Raw genomic sequence first — 17213 nt, 5'->3', positions numbered from 1 at the left:
AGGAAGAACTATTCACTTTCACATTAGAAAAAGATAGCACGATGTCATTCCCTTGGTGCAAAGACTGCCGACAACTGTCAGAATAGGTATTGGCCGATCTCTCGTTGAGTGAGAATGGCAATTTCTTCTCCGATCTTTCCGATTATCGACACTAAGAAAACACCTAGGTTTGAAATGTTAAAAATTGAATTCACATAATGCACGAAAATCGAATTACCCGTACCCGACCAATTGAGAATTTTTCAAACCCGTACCCGACCCGAACCCGAAGCCATGATTTATAAATTACCCGTACCCGACCCGAACCCGTAAAATATTTTTTGGCGTTACCCGAAACCCGACCCGAACCCGTCAGGTACGGGTCGGCTACGGGTTTCGGGTAAAAATACCCGTACCCGACCATCTCTAATCTACAGTTCCATGTACCGAGCTTCCAATCGCTACCATACCCAAGTAACAATCAAAATGCTTCAAATACTTAGGATTGTTTTGTTTTCGTTTTATGTTAACTTACATTTAAGTCTTTGATTATATTTTGGTTTTATTTGAGAACCATAAAATATGATCCGCAAGTGTTCTTTTCAGCCATTCTATACCAACCGTCATATGCATGAAGTTGTATGATAGTCCCTCTGACGACCAAATAAAACTAAAAACCTGCAGGCTATACTTGTGGCTAAAATAAAACTTGATGATCGTAACTTAGGCAGATGAATTCCATGATAGGCTTGTTTGATTTAATATATGCTATGTTCCGATCAAATTAGGACAATCGGTCATGATAGAGGATTCGAAACGCGTTCGAGGGTTTATCCGAAAACAACATGTCACCTTGAATAAAAAAATGCAAAATTATGAATTGCAATCCTAAATCGGCATTTCATTTTACTGTATCACCGAAATCACAGAGTAGTTTTGAAATTCGAATGATAGATGAAGTCATACATTTAACAAAATATGACAAATCATGGCATTTATTCAATCATCATTTCAGTTCAGAGGAATTAAATTTGGATTAAATATTCATTTTCTGTAGAATTACGGCGACGCGCAGTAATTACGATAAAATTCGTGGCCGGTTTCACCATAAATATTTCACGACATGTGTTTTTACATGCACGAAAACGATTTAAATGACAATAATAATCAATCAATATAGATAGAAAACTCAGATAATTCTGTTTTCACGGCACTGCCTGAATATAAGATTGTCATTGAGAAATGGAGCCAAGATAAAATTTATTGCTTCTCACATAATTTAAAGAATATATCCCAGTTAAAATTTCGAGGCATTTCTATGGCAAGCAAATCGGCCTGTTAAAAACATCTGGTTTTAAGATGGAGCGCATATGAAGTTTTAATGACTGCAATAAACCTGGGCCAACTAGCCATGACACATGTATATAGCTGTTGTTAATAGGTTGTTATAGCAGCGTGGTCGGCATTGAAGGTTTTATGTATTGGTTGTATCCAGCACTAAAAACCTCAGACATAACCTATTTTGTTACTTGGGTAGTTTGTTGCCTTGGTCGTTGCCGTTACCGGTTCGTATTTTCTTCTTGAGTGTTCGTAGTGTTTAATTTTTCCTCACACTGCCTTACTAAGGCTGGGGATGCCTGTCGTCTTGGGTGCAACTGACGAGACTCCACCTTTCATAGTTCAGGCGTTCGCTCCTGATCAGTCGATTTTTAAGCGCCCCCGACATGTGGAACAGACTAGGTATCCGCCAAGGAAAACAAGTGGAGGATCCGATCGTGCTAATCATTGGCGACGTTAATTTTTAGTTAGTGTATTAGTAAATTCTTTGATTTTGATTTTCGAGGTGGTTAGTAAAACTGTAAGTTTTGCTAGAAATTTGACCTTAGAAACGTTCATTGCTAACTAGTTAAACTTTCAGGTAAACAGAACAGAAAAATTAAACAAAATAAAGTTCTAATTTTATATACAAAACACTATCAAATTAGGATATGAAATCGATCTTTTTCAAGTTATGAGCGTGCAACTTAAAAAAAAACATAAACTTCTTCAACTTTTCTCGCTCAGAATGATCTGCTGACTCTCCACTATTCTGGTTAGCAACTGAATTGAAACTCAGGACATTAAGTAATTACACCGATATTATTCGAAGAAAAAACGGAATGAAAACGTCGCACACTGTTTCCAAAGCTGCAGAAACGTGATCGAAATTGTTTTGACCCAGAAAACTTGACTTCAGAGCCGTAGTGCCTTCAGTAATGTTGATACATTAATTATTCTCCATTTTAGAAAAGTTGTAACTTTGTGATTAATCCATTAACAGTGAGAAATGGGTATTACTTCTTCCATTTTTGTATATAAAAATACACTTTGTTCGGCAGAGATGTAGCACATTTCATAAGAAACAACTTTGTCAACGACACCATACTTCTATCTGCCTATTTAAATGGACTTTTGTGCAGTTTTCTACAGATTGCAACTAAAAACCATTTTTTCAATAATAATTTCAGTAGTGATTTTCTACAATTTTTCAATGTTATACAATGTTGTTTGTAATAACGAAACAAACAATTTCTTCGAAGAAAGTTTATTTTTATCATTCATATTTATTTGATCATTGACGATTTTTGTAAATACAATGCATTAATTTACTAACAGATATCTACAAAATCTGCAAATATCTGCAAACTAACCCAATTCTATATTAGAGTATAAGAAAAACATCATTTAACCCAGATATGGGCATTTGTCTCTCGCTGTCTCCTGTGTATGTATCTGTATGTAAATTAATAAGTAAATAAGTACATTATTTTAATGAAAATCATTTCTGTAACTGTCAATCTGTATAAGTATAAAAGATAAAAATAAACTTTCTTCAGTAAACTCGTGTTTTTTATAGTGAACAACATTGTAGAACATTGAAAAATTTTAGAAAAACACAATGAAAAGTTATATTGATAAAATTATTTTAAGGGGTATTGGCAGATAGAATGGGATGTCTTTGGCAAAGTTATTTCTTATAAAATGTGCTACAGCTTTGCCGAACATAGTGAATTTTCATATGTGAACATGAGGAAAATAAACTTCGTTTCTCTCTTTTAGGTTGATTAATCATAAAACTCTCATTTTCATAAAATGAAGAATAATTAACAAAACAACATTGCTGAAGACATTATGGCTCCAAAATCAAGTTTTTTGAGTAAAAAGTAGTGTAAATTAGTGCATTATTTAAAAAGAAATCGTCAATATTCAAGTTCATTAAGCAGAAAATGTGTGCAGCAGGAAAAACGAAAAATAAGCGAACTGGATATATGATACAGATTTGGAAAAATATACCGCATCCCGACGGAATCTCTTGAGATCTTCCTTTCCGTTGTTACTTATTCCGACGTTGCAGTTAAAACAGAAAAATAAAGCGACCACTTCAATACAACAGTGACAAGATATTCATTCGTTTTTGGGCCGTACTAAATAACTGATAAAATGGATCTACGTCACAATGTTATCTCACGGCAGTCAGGCCTGGATTTAAGGGGGGGACAAGGGGGCAAATGCACCGGGCCTTTCGACACGAGGGTTCCCCCTTATCCCGGACCAGACGTGAAGACATAGTGGCGACCTTTTTGCTCATCACGTTTTAGCGAAGGGTAGAGTCCTTTCAAAATTTAAAATTTTTTACCTCTAATTTTTTTCAAAAAAAAGGGCCCCGCGAAAATATCTGCCTCGGGCCTCCCAGCATCCAAATCCGGCCCTGGCGGCAGTTGAATGAATCTTACCTTATGCCCTTCGCTTATCAACTTCTTGTGCTCTTTTACAGCCTTTCCTATCGTTCGTAATATTACACAGTGCAGCAAAAATATACTTTTTCGTCTCCCTTGGTCTCTATGGATGATTATTTTTATGTATTTTGATGCAAGAACAAATTTTCCCCAGTTTGGACCGCTTTCACATTAAGGAGCAACTATGGCACCATTTTGAATTTCTTAGAAATCGTTTTTTTAATGTTTTTTCGACACCATTTTGTTTTGATGCCATATATCAAAAGTCCAAGAGTTTGAGTTTGATGATGATACCACATTGATGAATTGACACGTTGCAGAAATGACCTAAAGGATAGTTTTGCGATTAATGACAAATGAAATGTCAAAGTCATAACACATTTCAAATTAATCAGTTTTATCGAATACGCAATATTTCTTTCTGATAACTGAAACGAGATTTTTATGTTTTACCGGTTCTGGCCAAAAATACGATCCCCTCGCCGTCATATGAAGACAAATTGTTATTGTATCTTTGAGTATCGCTTACACTCTTGATATTATATCAAACAGATTTCAAATAAGTTGACCTTACGTCGAGATAAACCAATTTTAGGATTTTAGGGGATTAGGACAAAACTGAAAAGTCGCTGACATTTCACGTGGATCAGACACCTACCAATCGATTTCTGAGATATTTGATATTATTTTGCTTTGTGAAATATTTTACAATCATACCAAAACTGTTTTCGTAGAATCGTCTTTGTCCGATTTAAGATCTGTTTTTTTGAAGAAGATTAAAAAATGCTATTATGTGGACAAATTCTTAGAATTTAGAATCGAAAAGTTAAATGTCCAACTTTAAAACAAAATGGCGTTGAAAACCAATCGAAATTTTTCGATTTCTCAAAAATTTCAACCATCTTAGTGGCTTCTTTTACTTATCTTTTAAACAAGCCTTAAGCAGCAAGTATTGTCTACACTCGGTTATGTGATAATTTCCTTTTTAAAACCACATTGCAGAACATTACTGAACAGTTACTACTCCCATAGGCGTTGAAAAACGAAACATGAATTGCGTAAAAAACATAATGCAATGCATATTACATGACAACTTTTTAAAGCGCTTACTGTAAAAACCAACCGAATCGAAAAACCAGCGCATCGATTATTGATGAACTGTAAAAACCGAACAAATATGATAGTCTTTTACAGCGGCGACCGGACAGGCGTATAATTCACCAAAGGTGCGTTAATTATCGCCGATCCCATTGAACTCCTCCTCTGTCCTGGTGTTCGAAAGCCCCCGCGAACAATAATCTGCTTTCGGCTGCCGAGTATGCAAGCGTCCTTCCGACTGTCATGTTTTATTTTATTCAACCCTTCTTCACAGCGTCACAGTGGGAAGTGGAAAGGCACTGGAGGAAGAGTCAAGTGGTTCCAAACTGCAGAATGAACGGCGCGTCGCGTCGACACACTGGTCTTCAAAAAAGGGGGGGATGATGACTGGGCAGCTTGTCAGCTAACCGGGTCAATTAATTTTCGTCTATAAAGGTCTGCCCTGGCTACGTCACGCCGTCGCCGCCGCTCCGATGTTCATCCAACTGATTAATGGAAATCAAGCACGCTAATTGGATACAATCACTTGCAGAGAGGTTGATGCGCTAGGTAAACAACATCCATTGACCGGTTAATGATGTTTTGTGGGGAAGAGCGGAAGGGAGAAGGAAGTGGAGGCGTGCTGCGCAGTGTCATTGTTATTCAAACTGTGTATTCTCACAGTGGTTTTTAATTTGAAATATTAGATTTTTATTGAAATGATAGAGAATTGGAACAACCCAAGAGGCAAATCTTTGTATGCCTATTTTTTATTGTTAAATGAGGATTGTTACCGGGATTGATAAACATTTGTTTAAACTGTTTTATACACAACTCTTATACACAACTGAGGATAATGGTGTCCAAAAAAGAATATAAAATAGATAAATAAATTTTAAATGAGCTTTGAGTTGGTCATTATATCTTATAATTTCCGGAAGACACATATATGACCGGAATTATGTGGAGTTTATCACTCTTGATGAATGTTTATCAATTTTGATCAATATTTCGGTTAAATAACAGTTAAAGTTAGAGAGTTTTGTTTGCTCTGTATTTTCGATACAATTAATTCCATTCTATATTAAGGATGGTAGGTATTACCCATCCAGGATTCTGAACAGCAACATTAAATCACATTCTCATCCGGTACAGGGTAAACCAGGCATCGGTTGCATGGAATTTGTGTTGCGCACGACTGGCAGTCCTTTGTTTTACCGTCATATAAAACGATAATTAGTTTCGTTTGTAATCGAAACGACGAACTTCATTGTGCCTTCATGTCGGCTGTTAACGCATGCCGGGAGTCCCGCACTCGGAAAGAATGTTCCTCGTGGCAGCTGGGTTGACTGTGTGGCTCGGTTATTCCTGCTGAGAGCTTCTCGTGTGTCATAGGGTTAAGCAACTCCACAGACTGCTAATTGCTGGCCTGTTGAATGGGGCGCACACACATGAGCTACAGCTCAAATTGAGCGATGATTTCATGAATTAGTGTCGGAGATTGTTATCAGCTGTGAAACGAACCGGTGATTGATAGTTGAGGCCACAGCAGTGCAGTATGAGGAGGCAGACTGTTGTCTCGGTACTGTGTAACTTTAAGTTACAGAGCAACAACGGCGGCTGGAAAGATCTGTACTTCTTTTTTCAGTTGATTTTCTCTTCATGTAAGATTGAAGTACTAGTTCTGAGACACATGCACAGTTTCACATATGAAGTAAAATTTTGATTCAAAATTAAAGTCAATAGTAATTCAACTGAATCAATCTGTTTGTTCATACATCTTTCACTGGGTTTCTACGAATCAAATAGAAATTTTAAAAACATAAGTTCAACAAACTATAACTATGACATAATTGTCACTTGTCTTCAAGTTATCCTCCAGATGTTTGTACTTTTACTGCAAAACAAAGCTTGCTTGGTGCAGCGATTATAGTTTTAATCTGAGAAACGTGTGCCAATCGACAATATGAACATTTTGAAACAGATTCTCATTGACATTCGTGTAATCGCCCGTTTTCTCCAATATGTTATGAAAGAATTTTCGAGTTGCTAACATTACCAGATTATAAAAAGTAGGTGTTAATTGAAGTTTAAACTATATTAATGTCCTAATCGTACTTAGGATACTTGAAGGATGCTTTATTTACTGAAGAGATGCACTTTATTCAAATTTATTCCTGAAATTTCTATCGAAAAATTTACATGCTTCATAATTCGTAAAACAACAAAGAAATCTCGGATTTCGCTTAAACACAGATGTGTTCAAAGGGTGTACGGAATTTAATCGCATCACAAAAAAAGATTTGGTAAATTTTACTCATCCAACCAATCGCCCTCTAACTTTCAGGTAGTAAAACAAAACATATTATTAAGTTTTTTCATTGTGCGTATTATTCAATCTCATACCCAAACCCAAATGCACGAACATTCCTCTCAACATTGCTAATAAGGTATTGTACAACGTTTGGACCCACTGTTTTTTGTGTGGAATTTCATTTTCTCTTCATATCCTCCTTAGATTTTACTTTCTTAGGATGTTTCAGAAGTGGCTGCTTCATGTAGCCCAATACTTCTCAATTGGGGGATTGAGATACTTCGGTACGAAATTGACGAAATTGACCACTCCAGAAAATCTCTCGAGTAATGACACGAAGTTAAATCCGGCCAGAAAGTTGTAGGACCATTGTGTGACCTCAGATGTGAATTTCTTCGAGTTGACCTGCCCATTGACCGTCCCGGTTGTCATAAAGGGGGTGCCCCGCTCTCCATACGAACAAATTGCTTGCCAAACCATGTACTTTTTAGGAAACTTTGACACTTTCTGCTTTCTAGTGTCCTCGGGATTTTCGAAATTTATGATGAACGGTGGAGTACTGGAGCCCCGTAAGCTGCCGGAAGTCTTCTTTTACATATGTCTCGTCATCCATAACGAGGCAATGTAATTTCGTCAACATCTGGGTGTCAAGCTTCCGTCCATGTGTTTGCACCACCGACAACATCCCGTCGGGATGCGGTATAGTTTTCCAAGTCTGTATCATATTGCCAGTTCGCTCATTTTTCGCTTTTCCTACTGCATATATTGTCTGCTTAATTAACTACTTACTTTACTTGACGTTTTTGGCTAACGGACCGGACCGTTCACCGGACTAGGGCCGAACGAATTAGAGATGTCCAGCTTCTTCTGTCTTGGGTAGCCGTTCTCCAGTCTCCTCGAACACCAGCAGATCGTGCATCTTCGTCCACCGCGTGTGAGGCCTATCACGAAGTCGAGGGCCTCTTCCTGGTTCTCTACTGAAGATAGTTTTGGCGGCTCTCTCATCAGGCATTCTGGATACATGTCCAGCCCACTGAAGCCTGCCCCGCTGTATTACCTTAACTATATCAGCAAGTTTGTATAACTGCTACAACTCGTGATTCATGCACCTGCGCCACACTCCATCTTCCAATTTACCGCCAAGTATCGATGGCAGAACTTTACGCTCAAAAACTCCGAGTACTCGTCGATCGGCTTCCTTCAGCGTCAATGCTTCATTTCCGTAAAGGGCCTCCGGGAGTATCAGCGTCCTATAGAGCGCTAGTTTTGTGCGGGTTTTCAAACTACGGGACCATAGCTGGTTACGTGGTCCGTAGAAGGCCCTTTTCGCAGCTGCAACTCGTCGTTTCACTTCACGGCTCATATCGTTGTCACAGGCGTACCAAGATAAACGAATTCGTCAACCACTTCAAATCATTCCCCATCTATCTCCAGCTCAGCACCAACACCACGGGAACTCTCATGCTCCCTGCCACCTACCATGTACTTCGTTTTATTAGAGTTAATGACAGGTCCTTATCTCGCTGCTACCCTCTTAAAAGGCACGAAGGCCTCTTCCACGGCCCTACGGTCGAAACCGATGATATCTATGTCGTCCGCTAAACCAAGAAGCATGTGAGATTTCGTGATGATCGTACCGTTTCTGTGCACGGTTGTTCATGTAGATGGTGGGTATGCAACTTATACTCCCGGAACCTATCGAGGATCTGTTGCAGGGTGAAAATTCGATCCGTCGTGAAACGCCCCTGTCGAAAACCAATCTGGTATTCGCCAACAAAGGGTTCCATAAACGGTCTCAATCTGAAGAGCAGGATACGGGAGAGCACTTTATATGCGGAGTTGAACAACGTAATGCCTCGATAGTTGCAACAAATCCAATCGGTGACCCTTATTATAGATAGGGCATAAGAGGCCTTCCAACCAGTCGTTCGCCATTTGTTCATCCGTCCAGATCCTTAGTATTATCTGGTGGATCGCATAGTACAGCCGCTCGCTTCCCGCTTTCAGAAGTTCGGCCGGGATACCGTCCTTCCCAGCGGGCTTGCCGTTTTTCAGTTCACTAATTGCCTTTTCCACCTTCTGTCGTGTAGGTGGCTCCACAGCCTGCTCGTCACTTATAATCGTCATCCTGTTCCTGCTCTGCTCATCCGGCTCCTCACCGTTCAATAGCGCCTGAAAATGCTCCTTCCACCTGGCTGCAACCGTCGGTTTATCAGTAAGCAGGTTGCCGTCCTTGTCATTACACACGACCGGCATAGGGGAATTCCTGCTTCTGACTCTGTTGACAGTTCTATAGAATCTCCACACGTCGTTTCGAGCATAGCTGTCCTCTGCACTGGCGAGCACCTGCTCCTCGTACTCGCGCTTCTTCCGACGGTGGGTTCTATTTTCTGCAGCTCTTGCCTCCCTGTATCTCTCTCTGTTCTGACGCGTAGCCGCAATGAGCTTGCGGCTCATGGCACGGTTCTTCTCATCCGTCGCTCTCTGGCACTCGACATCAAACCAGCCGTTAGGCTGTATTCCACGCGTCGTGCCTACCACCTCTATCGCAGTCGTTCCAATGGCACCGTGAATACTACTCCACAGTCCATTTATGTCTTCCTCTCGCTCCTCCTGCTGTTCTGCGATTTGTTGATCCAGCTCTCTGGCGAATTTTTTGCTACGCCGTCAGCCTTAAGCCGCTGTATGTTGAAGCATGTCGTCTTTTCTGTGCGAGATTTCAGCACGTTCAATAACCGTGCGTGGATCTTACAAACGACGAGATAATGGCCAGAGTCAATGGTTGGTCCACGAAAAGACTTAACATCAGTAACATCCGAAAAGTGCTTCTTTAGGTGTGTTTCCGGATATTCAAACGTGGAAAATAGGAGCTACATATGGCCGTTCCTCTGTCCGCGGCAAAGTTTATTAGCCTCAGGCCGTTTTCATTGGTTGACGAGTGAAGGCTGTACCTTCCAATGACTGGACGGAAACTAACTGATGGCTGGTTCCGCTGCTTTTCCACCACTGTAGTAGATGTGGTACTTGAAAGAAGTGTGCAATAGGGTCTACTGCACGGAATTCCCTGTCTCCGGAATTAGGCCACCGAACCCCTGAATCGCAGCGATTTCGACTCCCTTCGATGACTACAGTGTCTCGAACAAGCAAGCCAGCTCGCGCCGGTTCATTGAGAGATCGAATGTTCCAAGTACCCAATTTCCAAACATTTACCGTTTTCTGTTTCCGTGCTCGGAGCGTAGGTTTTTGCCGATTGATCCGTTCCGTATTTCTGTTTTCGTTGTTTGTGGTAAGGAGAGATTTTGGTGTGCTACCTTACCAGGGTCGCGATACCTACATCCTGCTGATGAGGCTGCCATCTTTGGTATAGCTGGTGGGATACAGCATTTCATGATTCAGCCACCCGCTCCGGGTCAGACGCTGTTGTACGCCGCCCCTATGGGGATACAGCTGCGTACGACGCCCTTCCCAGTCAGCATACGATCATAGTTTTCACCGGGGGTCGGTTACCCGATCTCCGCTAAGGTTACTCGTATTCCGGTTGGCACCACGTGGAGGTTGGGATAGGAGTCGCTGGACAGAGGTGAATGGCCACATTAGGGTCTCAAGTTACACTTGTCCAACCATTTGCCAACCAACAAATATCCAATGAATAAAAAGTTACACCCATTTGAAAATGATTCAACTTGATTCTGTAAACCTCTTATTTGCGTTTTTGGTCTCAACTGTCTTTTAAAAATTATTTTCATTTTAGGACTAAAATTAGAACTTTCTTTTTGTTTGAAATAGGTTCGAACCGTTACGAGAAAATTTTATATCTCCTTTTCATTTTCAATAGAAATTACCTTCGATTCATGTTCAGAATTTTTTAGAGAGGCTGGAAACTCGTCGGGTTTAGTAGCTTTGCTTTTTAGTTCCGTAATGACCAGGTATTATTGTGATGTATAGTGAGTGAATACAGGTGGAATACGTGAGATAATCGTGACTGCACATAATTTATGCTAAATACAGTGTATTCAAGGAAAATGCTCGATTTACACGAGTGATAATATCAAGATATCATTGTCGGGTTCTCAATGACTTATTACTTTGAAAATGGCTGCCTCCAATGCACAACTAGTCTCTGAGAGATTATCGCAGTGTAGAGTGAAGTAGTCTGTTGTTCTCGTCACCGGAAGCATGATCAAGAAACAAAAACCGAGAGAGCATCAAGTATTGTCACTGTAATGCCATGCGAACTGCAAAGCAAAAATAAGTGCATACGTCCTTGGATTCGGTGGCAATAAAGAAGACACAGTGCGTTGGTGTTACGGTAAAAGTATTAAGCGGTGGACACGAAATTATTGCAACACGTTTTTGTGTGGCTTCACGCCATCCATAAGAATCTGTACAGTTGTATGCGGTTCCTTTTTTCTTCTATTTTTAAGCATGCCACTTGCATTTTACACATTCTCCTTGGTCTTTTTTAGTTCCTGCTTCATCATAGCCCAAAACGTTTCGATCGCTCCGAGCAGTTTGGCAGATTCATGTCTTCAGGAACAAACTTAATCGACTCATACCATTCTAACACAGTCGAATAGTAAAAAGAGGCTAGATCTTACCAAAATGATGGGCTTTCTCTAAGCTGCCTCAGAAGTGGCAAAAGACGTTTTCTGAGGCATTTAGTCTTGTAAATTTCACTGCTAATGGTTCCTTCTGTGGCGAAAACTTCACTGCGCTTGCCACAGGTGCAGATAGCCTTCTAAATCAGATACTTGGGGCGAATTTGAACACTTTCTCTTTCGCGTAACGATCATCCACTTTCCAGTGAAAAACTCCTGTCCTGGTAGTTGTTCCAAGTCAGCTTTGACAAACGTTTCAACGTCCATCTAACAGCAACTACTTTTGGTCTATAGGTTCGTGTAGATCTGTCTGGCGCGGGTTTTGGCAGTTGTCTGATGGCATTCAGCAAGATTTAGGAACTTTTTAACCTTTTAGGTATGTAATCTACGGACGTACGATTCCGAAACTCCAAGTCTTTTGACCACATCATGTATTTAAGTGTTGAGGTAAAAATTTTCTGAACCTTTCCATCTATTTTTCTGCCTGTTGATCCCGGTTTTCTTCCAGCTCCACTCTTGTGATCCAAAGTCAACTTGTTTTTGAACCTTTTAAGAACTCTTGAGACGGTCGAATAACAAATGTGAAGCATTTTTCCCAATGCATGATGGGAAAGCTCCGGATTTGCCATATGTGTGTACAAAATTTTTTCTCGCTCTTTCACTTGAGTAGCTCTCAAACTGGCGACAACAAAATACACAACTGTCAAATTCACAGCATGTAAACAATACATTCTAAAGACAAAAAGAACAGGAAACAAGTTACAGCCAATTGAACGTGTTGCAATAATTTCGTGTCCACCCTTTATCCTACGCTTGTGAAATATCTGGCTTGAAAAATAAGGCCTCAATACCCAAGATAAGTACATATAAAAATGAAAAATGAAGAAATTTATCGCATATTTTCACAAACTCAGGTTTAGAATTGGTTAGTTTTATGTGTTCGTGAGTGTGTATATTTACAGCAGGTTATTTTACCGTTAAATAGGTTCAAGTCAGTTTCTTCACTTTTTACTTTGAGATTCGAACCTAAATTTTCGTTAGATAAATGCCGCTGAGTTAGCAACCTGAAATATAGTATATTTTATGTAAAATTGTTCAACGAAGCGGTGTGTAATGGTTTCATCCTATGCAGAGCACTGAAAAGGGTTTATTCTGCCTTTTTTCACCCTATATTCGTGTGTTTTTGGGTTTTCTGGAACATATCACGTAGGATTCACTTTTAAGTGAGGTTAGTGGTGATTTTTCGAACTAAATTTCTATTTTTAACAACGGCTTTTACCCGTTAACATCCAAGTTCATTAAGCAGACAATGTGTGCAGCAGGGAAAGTGAAAATTAAGCGAACTGAAAATATGATACAGTTTTGGAAAAATATACCGCATCCCTGTCTCCGGCATGGTGTTTTGACCAATTTGATTGCGGGAATACAGGTCGGACTCGATTATCCGGAGACTCGATTATCCGGAAACTCGATTATCCGGAATTTTAGACTCGATTATCCGGAATTTTATTTTTTTGGTGTCCGTTTTCAATTTTTATTCCGAAATTTCGCTTTTACCTTCCCTTCTGGCATATTTTTTACCATTTAAGTCACTGTTTGGGACATGTTCGAATTGATTTTCACTCAATCACTCAATCAATGTCCAATTTATTTTTTTTTATTCTTAGGATTTTACCCCCTTTCGCCTCAGAAGTAACTTCTGGTTACGCCCCTGCATCATACAAGTGAAATAAAGAAAAGAAATATTTATTTTATGTTCGTTAATCGCAAAATTTCAATATTTTTTGTGTGATTCGATTATCCGGGAAACTCGATTACCCGGAATGAGAAATCTTTTTAAGTTCCGGATAATCGAGTCCGACCTGTATATAAATACCACTTTTTGCAGATAATTTACGGTTAATACAAACAAGTGTTTATTCAAAACATAAAAAAATCAATCGTCAAACGTTTAGAAATACTGTTTCTAGGATTGAAACTTTGTTTTCTTTATATATTTCTCTACTAATTTTTGTTTAAGCTCAAAGCAGAACCTATTTCAAGCACAATTTTTTTAATTCAAAAAAATCTAATTGTCTCTTTTTATGCTTCTCCTCACCGGTTTTAATAAAAAAATCTATTTTTGGTTATGAATAAACACTGTTAATTGCTACCAGTAAAAAGTTAGTTTGTGCCGAAAGAGCCTGCAAAACCGGCAAAACCCGGCAAAAATTAAAGATTATAACTATTCAACCATTCCCATGAATTTTGGTGCCTCTTGACATTACCACAACGCGTCAACTCACGTGAGAGTTCGCATAGTAATCCACAATACTAGTTGAATAACTTTCATTTTTTTCTGGTTTGAGCTTTTGGAGTTCACCTGTGTTGACCAGCGTTATTTACAAATTTCAGTGCAGAAAAGCCAACAAAGTGAGAAAGGCCTTCAAATAAACGTGTTTCAACTAGATACTCAAAATCGTTGAAACTTTTCAATTGTCTAAGTTATTGTTTTTGGCATTATAGAAAATCTATGTCAATTAAAAATACTTTTATTTAAAAAAAAAAATTGTTTATTCATTTTTATTCCTATTCCCTAGATTTCTCTGATAGTATTTATAGAGCATTTCAGTATTTCAACGACTATTCAAATCTTATCACGTCTGAAATGCTGTTTGTGATGATTGCACTAATAAGTTAAATGCCATCTGTTTATGCCATCAGAATAAGGTTTTTGTATTTCTTTGAATCGGCGCTTGGGTATTAAATGGTATAATTATGTTTAAGGGATATAATTTTTAAAGGGGTATCGTACGTGTAAAATACGTCTTGTTTGAAAAAATCATACATTGAGAAACTCTGCAGTTCAAATAACAACATCGAGTAAAGAACCAAAAGTGTTATATAACCAAAACGTAATTGAAAAAGAGTTTAAAATGATATCTGCGTCTGGTTTAAATATTTATTGCTTCATGAGTTCTTATTATATTATCCATCTATTTGTTGTTCAGGAACATTTATCTTCTTATTAGGCTTGTGAGGTTATATCAAATTGGAACCCGAGCTTGCTAAAATTAAATGAAATTATACTAGCTTGATGCGAACCATCACTTATTTGAATCTATATTGTTCTTTTCATTACAGGCAAGCGTTGATTCTTCATCTGCAATCGTAAAATCTTCAACAATAAGGTAGGTAAAAGAGGAATTTTTTTTTAATTTGGTCATAAACGTCAGCAACGATTTATTCCGTTTTTTCCAATTTGAAGTATTTATTGAAAACAGCTCCAAACGAAGCTGTATACCGAACACTTTGTTTATCAACGTAAAAAATAAATTACGCCTATCTTATCCAGCGGTGCTACCCTGGCTCATCACCTGTCCGCTAATGGTTCTGTAATCTATCAGAAGCTACATTTTTATTGCAAATGGCATTCCTGTCGCTGAAATACGTACCACCAAGGGCGCGCTCCGCTGCCCGAAGGAAAGACTTTGTCCATCACCTTGAGAACGGTTCGTCGCTTATCTCGTGCAAGTCGTTCGATACGCTATCCCCCTTAGAAGAAGGCAGAGAAAAAATAATAAGAAGATATCGTCTTTTGTCGCGAATGTGACGCATGCATGCAGGCTTGCATGACCATCGTCACCTCCGCCTTTAGAGGCTAAGCCTCAACCCCTTGCCACTCGCTCCTGCTTTCCTCTCCACCAACCTTTCCAACATCAACTAGAACGACAGAATGCATAAGGCGAATGAACTTTTTGAACGAGCAGTATAATGAATTGCATTCTCGTCGTTCCGCCCATCTGAACCGCGAGTGCCCTAACAGATGGACCCCCACTGCAGGCAGGCTCACCGTGTCGCCACCATCTCCACCCGGAGCTGAATTTCTCACTCTAATGAAGTTTTAACGATTCCGGAGCCTCGTTTGCACTCCAGGTACCTCTTCGTGGTTTCACCCAGCAGCGGAGAGGAGACTCAATCGAATCCGACGGTTTCTGATTACGTGTGCCACCTTCCCTTCGCCATTTTCCCCAGCAAGCAGCATTCCAGCCCGTCTCCCGTGTCAGGTTTGTTTTCCTTCGGCAGTCGGGCATCCGTCGACGTCGTCGTCTTCAGCGTCTAGATTTATGTCGATTGCCTGCTAATTTATTGTGCTGTTTAATTTTGTGCTTCCAGCGTACTCTCGCTAAATATGCGCTTTCGCGGGATGATTCCAGTTGGCAGATTTGCCTTCGTCGAGACTCTTAAGCCCAGCATCCATGTTGCGCGTTAAGGAAGACCCGTGTTTATTGTTGTTTCCTAACTTTTATGATTTGTGGTCGATGTTTGGTCCGTTCCCAGCAGTTTTTTTTTTTTTTTTCATATTACCCTGCGCTGCTCGAGCGACTACGATTGATGCTCTCTTTTAACTAAGCGGCTCCCCTAATTGGCAATGATTATTTAATCAATGTGATTTATCGAATTGGGTTGAAATATCATCCCCAGATGAGTGATGAACGAGGCCTTGCCACGCTAGCCGGGTTGATTTCCTGTGAGGATTTTCACGTCATGAATGACCTCGGGTTTGTTATGAAAAGCTAAGTTTGAGTTTTTTTTTCCAATATTACGATTTTAATCCATATTTCTACGATTTTAGTCCTCTTCCCTCCATTGTCATAGCTAAACACAAATGCCAAATCCACTTCCAAAAATACTAAATGTAATGTTCATCAGTACGCTTGTGACTCTAGAATAAATTATCTTGTTTGCTTATCTTTGTGGATCGAAAAATAAAACTCAAAAAAAGACTGCTGAACAGCAAATTTTTGCTGTTGAAAAGGGTTCGGAAGCATATTGTTTCAAACAATCAATCAAAAATTGAACCTATTTAAAGCAAACAATCGAGAAAAATGGTTTGTAAGATTCACCAATCTCCCATGTAATGCACTGATATGACAAATGAAGGGTTTCTCTCATGATGTACAAACTAGTATACGGTTTCGTGGCATAATTATACGACTTCAATTTAGAATCAGCCGGAACATGTTTAAATATGGCATGACGACCGTGACAAGATAGGAAAACAATGGTATAACAGAACAAAGCCAAAATCTTTCGGAATGACTTCATTTTTTAGTTAATCCTTTTATTTTTGTTAAGGTATCAAGTTTAAAATAAATTTGAAAAAAAAAGAGAATAAGCGGTAGGTACCGAACAAAAAATTCGCGAAAAACTTAATGAGTTTTCAGGAAAGTCTGTCTTTTTACTTTTAATAACTGGAACAGGAAAATATTTACATATTTAAAATAAGGAACAAAAAAAGGAACAATAACTTCTAAATAAGATAACATACACAATTACTTTGTTAAAAATTCGAAAATTTTAATAATATGGAAGAGAGGTAGCAGGTTAAGAGAGAGTTACCTGAAACAATGACTATCGTGTTACAACAACACTCACTCTTTATACTCTTTTTACGGATTGGTTTAAGTAGAAATATTAATACGGTAG

The 17213-nt window shown here is 39.0% G+C and overlaps 1 protein-coding gene across 3 annotated transcripts in view; it reads left to right on the top strand.

The window, feature by feature from the left end:
- Positions 1–17213, top strand: part of LOC129728938 (uncharacterized protein DDB_G0283357-like) — a 280035-nt gene that overhangs the window by 28515 nt on the left and 234307 nt on the right. For all 3 annotated transcript variants that reach the window (XM_055687428.1, XM_055687416.1, XM_055687421.1), the window contains exon 2: positions 14868–14914. The gene's annotated coding sequence lies outside the window, so the exon portion shown is untranslated. The remainder of the gene's footprint in view (positions 1–14867; positions 14915–17213) is intronic.

This window comes from Wyeomyia smithii, chromosome 1 (assembly GCF_029784165.1).
Source record: "Wyeomyia smithii strain HCP4-BCI-WySm-NY-G18 chromosome 1, ASM2978416v1, whole genome shotgun sequence".
NCBI classification, from domain to species: domain Eukaryota; kingdom Metazoa; phylum Arthropoda; class Insecta; order Diptera; family Culicidae; genus Wyeomyia; species Wyeomyia smithii.
The sequence above is the reverse complement of the archived record's forward strand: the minus strand, read 5'-3'. Positions and strand labels throughout refer to the sequence as shown.